Source organism: Suricata suricatta, chromosome 3 (genome assembly GCF_006229205.1).
Source record: "Suricata suricatta isolate VVHF042 chromosome 3, meerkat_22Aug2017_6uvM2_HiC, whole genome shotgun sequence".
Classification (NCBI taxonomy): Eukaryota; Metazoa; Chordata; class Mammalia; order Carnivora; family Herpestidae; genus Suricata; species Suricata suricatta.
The window spans coordinates 151592524-151604571 of NC_043702.1; the positions used below are offsets into that span (position 1 = coordinate 151592524).

The 12048-nt window shown below is 39.8% G+C and overlaps 1 protein-coding gene across 9 annotated transcripts in view; it reads left to right on the forward strand.

Annotated features, from left to right (window-relative positions):
* The window catches only part of SRGAP2 (SLIT-ROBO Rho GTPase activating protein 2), a 227132-nt gene that overhangs the window by 117506 nt on the left and 97578 nt on the right, over positions 1-12048 (forward strand). The window lies entirely within an intron of this gene.

Sequence of the window (12048 nt, forward strand, 5' to 3'; positions counted from 1 at the left end):
TCTGGGATTAGAGCCCAATTTCTTTAGTTTACACCAACGTGAAAAAAAAAACTGATTTAGGGTCTTCCATTTACATAATTGCATCTGTGTTGGGGCTTTTCCTGTGTCTTAGAGACAGGATATAAAGAGTAAAAAGCATTTGACAACGAAAAGAAGGAAGAGAAAGGCAACTCCTCCTGGAGTTCACCGACTATTTTTAGTGACCTGGCTGCACTGTGGTTGGGGCCAGGCTTCATTTAGAGGTGAGGTCCTTTTCACCATTTCATCACAGTTTCCAGCATCTGCTCTACTTCCTTGTCATTCATTTGAATTATTCTGCAACGCTTGGTGTTATGTGGATGTGACTAAAATTAACAACTGTAGTTAATACTGTATTGAATACTGCATGTAAGCTAAAGAGTAGATTTCAGGTGCTTTGCGCACACACACACAGACACACACACACACACAGGTGAGATGATATGTTAATTGGCTTGACTATAATCATTTCACTGTGTATATATCAAATTATAATGTCATACTCCTTAAAAAAATACAGTTTTATGAGAAAAAATCATAAGCCTATTTACAGTAATCAGCTGCCATTTCGGCTCTTCACTGTGACCTTGACAGCTAGTTAGATTATCTCTAGAGAAGAGGGACTGACTGATCATTTCCTCCTTTATTTTCTCTGTTCATCTAAGAAAAAACTTCTATGAGGGATGTTCAGCTGTCTAGACGTCACCCAAGCTTTCAGCATCCTTTTCTCCCAGCTTTAGAAGGGTAGAGAAGAACCAAGCTGAAGAAGTATTACGGCCCCTCCAGATCTCACAGGTGTTTAGGCTGAAGGCAGCCAGTTATTAAAGCCACAAGTGTTTCTGGTTCTTCAAGTGCCATTCACATGTCACCAAGAGTCTAAGTGCACGAGTCGTGTATTGGACTTGAGGCCTGTCCTCCAGAAGGAAAATCTACCCTTAGATGATATTCCTAGCTACAGTCTCAGAGTTGGCCTCCATAAACTGTGAATTTCTTTGCTGGGGGTATAAGGAAGAATTTCTAATTACTCACAGGACTGTGTATATATTATATTTCACTGAAGAAAAGTGCACATACCATGGGCTTACAGCTAAATGCATTTTTACAAACTGAACACACCTGCTCACCAGCTCCCAGATCAAGAAACAGATTAGCTCAGTACCCTAGAGGCCCTGCTCATGCTTCCTCCTAGTCCTTGGGGGGTTGGGACACCCCTCCCTACCCCCCAAGAATAACAACTATCCTGACTTTTAATAGCAGAGATTAGTTTTACTTGTTTCATACTTTATATAAATAGACTTATACAGTATGTACTCTTTTTTGTTGGTTTTTCTCATTCAACATATGTTTGTGAGATTTATTCATATTGTTGTGTATGGTTGCAGCTCATAGGACTTTCTCTTGATCTTTATAACTTTTCATCAGTTAAATTATAGTTGATTAGCGATATGCATAGGACTGTTAAATAGCCAATGTTTACTATCCCACTGGGGGAATAATCTCTTTTCTCACTCCCCTGGGGTCCAATGTAGACAGAGGGTTCTAAGGTAGAAGCAGGCTTGGCTGATCACAAGTGTAAATTAATTCTGTTTTGGCTAAATGAGAACCTCTCTGCTTTCTAGTAATGGGCACAGAATCATTCTCTTGCCATACCTCAGTTTTTTTATTCTCTTTTGTTTACAGTATGTTGCACATAAAGAACTAGAATCCCACTGGCTAAGATATAGTAATCAGATAAGAGAACTAAGGAATGAGCCTGGTCATGCTGTCAGTTTTGTGAGGCTTCCCAGGGCTTGCTTTCCTCTGTCAGAGCAGAGGTCTCTTCCAAGTGACTCTTCCTCTTGGGCTCAACTGTGCTAGTAACTCTGAAACCTTAGACAGTTACTTCTTTCTGTGCCTTAGTTCCCTAAAGTTGCAAAAAAAAAAAAAAAAAGAGTATTTGGCCTGTATGGTCTTCATGCTGCCTTCAAAATCTAATACACTGTAGCTCTGTGATGACACGGGTGTCCTACTTTGGGAGCTTCCTTCTGGTTATTGGGTGACCTTTCTTAAATTGTGATAAGTAAACAGGAGTCCTCAGGATTCGGGCACACAAAAGTGGATGTGGGTATGGAGAGGGGGCTAGCTTAGGAAAGTAAAGACCAACTTTCTTGAGAAATGAAGCACTACTTTAGATTCTTTTATCTATAGTGACCAGTAACCAAGAGATGCCAAACTGGAATCCAACTGTATAAAGTAGATATACCTTTTTTTTTAAACCTATAAATTCAGTTCCAGAAATAAAAAGGAAATCCACATTTCTCGGGAGACACAGGCTTTAGAAAAGATACCTTTATTTCTGGTTCAGCTGCAGATACTTGTGAAAATTCACCTAAGCTTTATGTGATTTTGGATCTATTTCTCACTGGCAAAAATCATGAGTTTTCTTCCTTTTATAATTTCTTTTTAATCTGTAAAACTTATTGATTCATTAGAAAAGGTAATGATCATCAAAGCTGACATTTTTTGAAACTTTGTGTGCCAGGAGCAATAGAAAGAACTTTTTATATTTAATCTTTACAATAATTCCATAAAGTAGTTGCTGTTATTATTATCCCTACTTTATGAAGGAGAAAGCCAAAGCTTAGGGAAATTAATCAAAAACTGAGGTGAGGCTAGTATTTAAATCCAGTCATCTGGCTCTAGAACTTGAGGTTTCTTTCTACATATTCTGTTAGGATTCTGGGTATGGTGAGCAGAATAAGGGTATGCTGGATTTTCTTACTCTTTGCTACTGAATCCATATATTTCACTTAGTTATGGGAATTAACCCAACTCTCTTGCACACAAAAGGTTTGGCGGTGTTAGACATCAACATTGGGTTGTTTCTTTTACCTGGTGTCTGGGCAAGCAGCTAGAAGTTGACAGTGAAATGGGACAAGGTGTTTTTCTCCCCAAGGGCAGGATCTCTAGTAAGAGGGAAACAAAGACTCATTAAATGTGAGAACTGGCCAAAACTCTGGCTCACAGCTAACTCAGCTAATTTGGGGATGTCAGGGCGGCTGCACAATTGGCCCCTCTGTTCTATGAACCCCCTTAAGGGATGCTCCTCGCTGGCCCTCTGGTTTGTGGTTATGTCTGTTGGGACATATTTTACATTTTGCACGAAGCCATGGTAGAGATTCCTTTAGCTAAATATAACATCTAGAGAAAGTAGCCTCCTGTCCACAACTGAGAAACAGACCCACTTTGTCTAGGACTCCGGAGGAAATTGAGTCCATTTGGTGCTCCTGACATCTCCTTTCGTGTAATGAAAGCTCAGTCTGTCTAACCCCTGTTGGAACCAAGGTTTAGGCAAATATTATTGCTGCCACCTTCATTTGTTTAATGCGGTGGCTTCAAAACCAGTGGTCAAACACTGCCAAGTTTGACTTCCAGCTCTACGTCGTCTCTATGAGAGACGTGTTCTAAAGAATCTCACCAAGAATAGAAATCAGTTTTCCCACTTTCTCATTTTAAACTGAAGTATACTTGGGTGTGCTTTTTCCCACAAGGGAGAGGACAGTTCTGTTCTCTCTTCTTTCACTTAGCTGGAACACACCAAAAGTACCTCTGACTTTGCTTTTTAGCTCACTGTTTCTAGCCCTTAGCTGCTCATACTCGGTCTTGGAAGCCAGTCAATACAGACAGCCCCAAGACTGAATTGTAGCCGCCGCCGTCGTCGTCTTCTTCTTCTTCTTCTTCTTCTTCTTCTTCTTCTTCTTCTTCTTCTTCTTCCTCCTCCTCCTCCTCCTCCTCCTCCTCCTCCTCCTCCTATTCCTCTTCTTCTTCTTCTTCTTTCTTCTTTTTTATAGTATTCCAGCAAGCTGTACTTTTATTTTGCTTTTATTACCCTAAATTCCTATGGTAGGAAGATTAAATGAAGCAAGTTAGGTCAGATTCCTGATAGATCAGTAGTTCAGTAGTTCTCAATTCTGCCCATGTGTAAGATGCATTGGGGGAGTTAAAAAAAAAAATCTTTGTGACCTTGAGGAAATAAATTTCTTAGAATATAAAAAGCATGAACAATAAAAGAAGAAAAAGATAAATTGGACACCATCAATTCTTGGACTTTGGTACGTGGAAAGACATTGTTAGGGAAAATGAGAGACAAATCACAGACTGAGAGAATATATTTGCAATGCATATAACTCAATAATAAGAAGAGAAACTACCCAAATCTTTAAAAATAGGCAAAAGATTTTAATAGACACTTCAGTAAAAAGTTATATAAATGGCCATTAAGCATATGCTCAATATCATTAATCATCAGGGAAATGCAAATTAAAGCAATGGGGAGTGTGCTACATACTCTCTAGAATGGTTAAAATTAAAAAGACTGACAATAACAAGTGTTAGTAAGGATGGATGGCATTCTCTTATGTTGCTGGAATGGTACAACCACGTTGGAAAATAGTTTGGCCATTTCTTATTAAGTTAAGTGTGTACTTACCATATGACCTAGCAATGCCATGGCTGATATTTATGCAAGAGATAATAGAAGTATATATCTACACAAAGACTTGTACCTAATAATTCATAATAGCTTTTGTCATCGGCTGAATAATGGTCCCTTCTGAAGATGGCCATGTCCTAATTCCTGGAATCTATGAGTTTACCTTATCCATATAAGACTTTGCACATATGATGAATCTGAGGATCTTGTGATGAGGATATTATGCTTGATTATCTAAGTGGGTCCTAATGCAATCGCAAGTATCTTTATTAGAAGGAGGCAGAGGGAGATTACAGACAAAAAAGAAGGGCATGTGAAAGAAGCAGAGGAAGCAGAGTCACAGGGAGAGGATGCTAGGCCACTGGTTTTGAGGATGGAGGAAGAGGCCATGAGCCAAGGAATGCAACTCTAGAAGCTGGAAAAGACAAAGCAACAGATTGTCCCTGAAAACCTCCAGGGGGAAAGCAGCCCTGTTGATACTTGGTTTTGGCCCAGTGAAATGGGTTTTAGACTTCTGACCTCTAGAAGTGTAAGAGAATAGAAATTAAAAATAGAACTACCATATGATCCAGCAATTCTACTTCTGAGTATTTATTCAAAGAAAACGAAAACGCTAATTCCAAAAGATAGATGTACCTGTGTGTTTACTGCAGCATTATTTACAGTAGCCAAGCTATGGAAGCAACACAAGTGCCTGTCACTGGATGAATGCATAAAGAAGTTGTAGTGTATGTATGCACTGGGATACGATTCAGGCATACAAAAGTTTGAGGTCTTGCCATTTGCAACAACATGGATGGACCTCAAGGCCATTGTTCTAGTAAGTGAAATAAAACAGAGAAAGACAAATACCATATGATCTTTATTATGTGTGCAGTCAACAACAACAACAACAAAAACCCCTAAGCTTATAGATAAAGAGAACAAATTGGTGGTTGCCAGAGGCAAAGGGATGTGGGGGTGGGAGAAATGGTCTTTTCTTGTGTGTTTGTTTAGTTTAAATAAATTGAATACAAATTGAAAAAATTAAGAGAGTAAATGTTGCTTTAAGTCGCCAAGTTTGCAGTAATTTGTTATAACTGCCTTAGGAGACTCATATTATATTCATAATACCCAAACTGGAAACGACCCAAATATCCATCAACAGATGAATGGAAAAACATATTGTGGTATATCCATATATGAATACGACTCAGCAATAAAAAGAAATGAAATGCTGATAGATACAATAATGAGGATGAGCTCAAGAAACATTATATTGATTAAAAGAAGCCAGACACAATGAGAACATTGTGTTCGATTCCATTTATACGACATTTTAGAAAAGATAGCTCTAATCTATTTTGACAAAAAGCAAATTGCCTGGGGCCAGGGTAGGGTGAGGGGTTGACTGCAGAGGGACAGAAGGAAACTTAAGGATTATGGAAATGTCATGCAATCTTAATTATGACGGTGGCTACATGAGTGTCTGGACTTGTCAAGGACTGTACACTTAAAATGTATACATTTTATTGTATGTAAATTATGCCTCATTAAAGTTGATTTAAAAAATAATTTAAAACATAGCATGCTAAGGTCCCATCCCAGGGCAGTTGAATCCGTCTCTGGGAGAGAGCTAGGTGATTCTTGCATACAGCCATGTTTGAGAACCACTATTGTAGGTATTCTGGTTTCCATCTTGGGAAAACCCAGGAGCACAGAGGACATCTGAAGCCGTGAGATCCCGTCTATCTGTCTCTATCTGTAGGTGAGCCCCTTTGCCCCTGCAGTAATGTTGAAGCATTTAGGCTGGGCATCCCATTGGGGTTTCCCTACTTTATTCTTGGAGGACGACAAAGGGTAAATCTGGATTCAGATAAATAAGTCACACTACAGAAAGTGGGAGATATTAGAAGGGTACTGAGGAAGAAATGTAAGAGGGCACAATTAATTCTTTTCTCTAGAGTCTTCAGATATCCTTTCCCATTGGTTGATCGGTCCCAGACTTGCCATGACTGGTCAGATTTCATTTGGCACCAAGGAAATGGGTCTGTCAGTATAAAAGGATAAAGGAGATTTGAAACTAAAAGCAGTGCAGGTACTAAAAATAGGTACCTACCTATCTGTTTGTCTCCTTTAGGTGAGGACAGGATTTTCTACCGTTTTTGAGTCCAGCTACTTTGCTTATGTGAGGAGACTGATTACTATAAGGGGGTGTGTTCTGTGATAGGGTTGTCATAGATAAGTGAATGAGAAGTGATCCACAATGCCAGTAGAGTTGAATGTAGGTAGTATAAATTCAATAAATGGAGAAAGAATGGGTTTCCAAAGGCTGTGTTCTGCTCTTCTGAGAAAGAGTTTAACCTGGAAACATCTTTGGCAGAAGGAGTGGCTGACTGATTTCCCCCCCTCTCCTCCCCAGTCCACACTACACCTTGTTTCGATGAAACACAGTATCTGCAACTGATTGGATTTCCTCCACATTATAACATGATCACGAACAGCGTGGCGCAGTGCTTTACAGACAGCTGTTCATCTTACCCAATTTGTCTTGATGGTAGCAAAAATCTGTTCTGATTAATTGAACTTTATTCTCTCATATCTGATGAAGAGATCCTCTTTGGAGAAAAGAATACGATGGCAAGCTGAACTTATTTGTGTAGAAGATGGGAGGCTGCCAGCTACTTCAAAGGTATCTCTGCTGATAAGGGGTGTCAGGTTTGCTGCCAAAGCCAACACTGAGGGGAGCTTTGCAGCTCGTGCCATTGGTGGTGTTTTAGCTTTGGTTTCTGTGACACTCGGTCAGCAGCATCTGTATCCTCTCCCTTGGGGCTTCTCTCTGGGTGGTCTAGGCTTTTTTTGGACTTAGGAAGATTCAGCTCAGGGGGAGTGTGTGCATCAAAGATGCCTGCAGTCTTTTGCTTAGGTTAGTTTATACGTTTGCCTTTTTGGTGCCTTAGTCCTCAGGCACCTATATCTGCCTTTTCTGGAAGAGCAAGGTATTTGTTGTATGTAGAGCATTCAAAGGTGTAATGATGCCGCCGCCATCTTTGTAAGTCAACAGATCTGAAGAACAAGAACTACGAAGTATAAAGTGGGTTGCAGTGGACGGAAACAAAAGTGTCCAAATGCAACCTTGTGTCTGAATGTTATCCTAAACTGGAAAAGCACTCAGTTCATAAGAATTTTAGTGAATACTGTAAACACAGCACTGTGCAGGCTAAAAAGAGCTTAAGATGAAATTGACGAGTTACGTTTGCCCCCAGGAAGCTTAGGGCTTCTGAGTCCGCTCTTAAGACCATTTAGATCCCCCAAAACTTTCTGTAGGATGATGATAAGACCAATAATAACAAGCTTTCATAAAATGCTCGCTATCACCGTTATACACAGTAGTAGGTCCTAAATGTATATTTTCTCTAATCCTTTCATGTATTTTTACAAGGTTTTTTCCCCCTTGCCTTCTCATGGAAGTTTAAAATACTTAGAGAAATTCACATATTTTAAAGTGTACAGCTCAGTGAAATTTTACAAACTGAAAGCAGCTATGTGATTAGTGCCCAGATAAAGAAAAAACAATTGCAGCGTCCCATGAGCCCCCACCCTCCCCCTTCCCTTCATTTCCCCCTGAAAACGAGTCACTATCCTGACTTCTAACGCTATGTAAGCATTTCCTTGCTTTAAGAAAAATTTTTTTGTATAAATGAAATCATAAAATATTCTTTCAACAGTTTAAATATGTCATTCTTTTGTTTTCTGGCTTCCACTGTTTCTGATGAAAAGTCAGCTGTGATGCTGATTGTTGTTCCCTGTATGTTTTGTTTTGGGAGTTACTTTTTTTTTTAATTGAAGTATAGTTGACGTACAACATTATATTAGTTTCAGGTGTACAACATAGTGATTTGACAACATATACATTATGAAATGCCCACTATTACAAGTATCATTTACTGTACAAAATTATTACATTAAAAATATTATATTATTGACTACGTTCCTGATGCTGTACTTTTCATTCCCATGACTTATTTATTTTACAGCTGGAAGTTTGTTTCTCTTGTGAGGAGCTGCTTTGAATATCTTTTCTTTATCTTTGGTTTTCAGCAGTTTGACTGTGATGAGTCTGCATATGGTTGCTGTTGTATTTCTTTGGCTTGGATAAGTGCAAGACGTAAATATTCTGGCTCTGCGGGTGGTGTTTTTTCCTCAATTTGGGAAACTTTCTAGCAAATACTTCTTTCCATCCCATTTTTACTTTTGTCTTAACTCCTCTCATGGTTGTTAGACTGTTCAACACAGTCCCACAGGTCATTGAAAGAAGCTTTCCTCCCCATCCCACCCCCCGCCCTGTATGCTTCAGTTTAGATGATTTCTAAAGTCCACCAATCCTTTCTTTTGTGTTTACAATCTAATAACACCATCCAATGAATTTTTTATTTTTAGATGTTGTATTTTTTTGGTTTTACGATTTCCACTTGGTTCTTTTTTTCAGTGCCCAATATAATTTCTGACATTTCCTTTCTCTTGTTATTTTTAAAACACATGTAGCAATATTTAAAAATTGTTATCTGCTATTTTCAACACCTACATCATCTGTGGTTTGTTCTGTTTCTCTTCATTGGGTTTTCTCTTGACCATGGATCTCATTTCTGTATTTTTTCATGTTTACTAATTTTTGTGATATATTGGACATCTTGGCTAATACATTATAGACACCCTAGATGTCATTATCATCCCTCTGAAAAGTGTTAAGTTTTTTTCTAGTAGGCACTTAAATTACTGGCTGGTCACCTTCAACCTATGGGGAAGTCATTCTGTGCTTTGTTCAAGTGGGTCTGGTTTGGTTTTGTCCTTAGTTCTGGAACATTGTCTGTATACTCAGGGCACGACCTTTCTGAGGTTTCCGTGGAAAGCAGGCCTTGAACTCCAAACTCCATCTCCTCTACAGTGGGCCACAGCTAGGGTGACCAGTGGCCCAGTTTGCCTGGGACTGACGGGGTTCCTGGGACATGAGACTTTGAGATTTATCCATTCTACTGTTAATGGCACTTGAGCAGTTTCCCTTTTGAGAGTATTATGGATAATGTTGCTACAAACAGTATGTAGGAAGGTTATTTTTCTTCCCATTGTAGAGTTGAAACCATTAAAGCTCACATTGGTAAAATACTCTTTAGTAAGACCACAAAAAGATGATGGTGGAATTTGAACTCCCTTTCTTATTCTACTGCCACATTACCACACACATTTACACACATCTACTACCACACTACTATCACACTGCCACCCACATTTCAGGACTTGTGTGTGGTATCTTCAGAAGATGGTTTTTGCCGAATCACAGTGTTAAACTTGGTCACAATCTGAGCTTTAAGAATAGTGAATTCAAAACCTGCTTTTCCCTCCCCTACCCTCTCCCTCTCCCCTTCTACTCCTCTTCCTTTCCCTGTCCCTTTCCTTCTTCCTTTCTCTTTTTTCCTCTTTCTCTTCCTCCCTGCACTCTATTCTTTTGAATACTCTTTTCAAACTGTACAGTACATGTACATGGTAGAAGATAGAGGAAGCAGAGGTATGGTCATGAAAAACCAGGTTGTATTCTACATACTGTTTTCTAGTCTGTTATTTCAGTTGAGATCTTCACTTTTCCATTTCATCTCATCTAAATTTTCATCTCATGTAATATCCAGGCCATGTAAACATTTCTCTAATTATCTTAAAAATGTCCTTGAAACTGGTTTGTCCAAGCTAATATCTAATGCACTTTGGTTTTTATGTCCCTTAAGTCTCCTTCCACCTGGTACTTTTCCTTTTCCAGGACACTGATTTGCTGAGTAGACCAGGCCACTTTTCTTGCAGATTGTCTCGCCTTCTAGATTTGTCCGGCTGCTTCCTTGGGGTGTTGCTTAACTTCTTCTTGTATCCTGTACTTCCTATAAATTGGAAGTTGGTTCCAATGGCCAGATCTATTCACGTTACACAGTTTTGACGAGCATGCATAACACATGATGTCGGGTCCTTCATGTTGTATAACGTTAGGAAATACATAATATCTGGTTAACCTGCTGCTAGTGATGCCAACACTGACCCCTCAGATTAGGGTGGTAACGGTTCGAACCTTCCATTTTGCAGTTAGATTTTTCCTCTCACATGATAAAAGGGCCATTGTCTTGTGTTAAATGTGATGCTGTCCTACAGATATTGGGAGTTCATGTCATTTATCTGAAGGTTTTAACATCGATGATAATTCTAGCCAGATTACTTTTTACTGTCTCCGTCCTCTTACACTTGACTGCAAGATACCTCCCTGAGAGAAGGAGAGGACTATTAGCACAACTCATCAGGCACCATGCATATAGCCAGTAGTTTATACAAACCCACTACTCTCCAGAGAAATTCCACTAGTGGTGTGGAAGCTGACTAGGTACCAATTTTTTTTAATTATAAGATTCACAGCAATAATACAAATAATAGTAATTATAACTAATACTCAGTGAGTGCTAGCCATGCCCAGGGACCATGCTAAGTATTTTGCAGGTATTAACCCATTTAATCATCCCAACAACCCTTTAAGATGGTTTTATCATCTCCATTTCTACATAAGCACATGGGCAGAGAGGGTAAGCAACTGACTCAAGGTTATAGAACCGGCTGGGGGGCAGAACTGGGATTTGAGGCTGGGCAGCCTGCTTCCCCCGAACCATCTCTTCCACATCACTGTGCTCCGCAGCCTCACGTGGAGGCAGGTGGCAGTCATTATACTGGTCAGCTAAAGGGCTAGGGCTTGTGCAGGGAATTCAGGACTTGTGCATTCAGCAGTCATGCATTTAGATGCTTCTGCCATGCCAGACTTTCCATTGTGCTATTCTGGTTCTGCATCTTGCCCGACTTGTCCAGAGAGAGAGAGAAAGAGAGAGGCATCTTTGATTTGGGCCTCCCTTCTTGAAGGTCTGGCTTCTTTTGATTCTCCTATTTATTGCTGTCAAGAGTTTTCCTTTGAATTTCCCCCTGCTTGCCTGAGCACGATTTTTGTGTACAATGCAGTGGGGGTGGTGTGGAGGGATAAATTCTCCTTCTTTTGAAATAGCATCTTTAGTTTTTCCATTTTCATTTTCTTCTTTCCATATGATAGTGGGCTTTTACTGATATCTTCTCTTGGATTTTCTACCTGATTCTACCTTTCTTTGCTTTTTTTTTTAATTTTTTTTAATGTTTTTTATTTATTTTGGGTACAGAGAGAGATAGAGCATGAGAGGGGGAGGGGCAGAGATAGAGGGAGACACAGAATCTGAAGCAGGCTCCAGGCTCTGAGCTTGCTGTCTGCACAGAGCCGGACGCGGGGCTCGAACCCACAAACGTGAGCTCTGACCTGAGCCGAAGCCAGACGCTCAACTGACTGAGCCACCCAAGCGCCCCTACCTTTCTTTGCTTTTAAGCTGAGCTCTCAAGGGTTTTTTCCCCCTCTCTCTCTCCCCTTTTTTTACTTTGTGCTCCAGAAATCATTTGGGTTTACATCCAGCTTAATTGTCGGGACTAATTCCTGTCTTCAAGAGATGATAGGAACCTAGGAGCATCCCTCCTTATCGTTT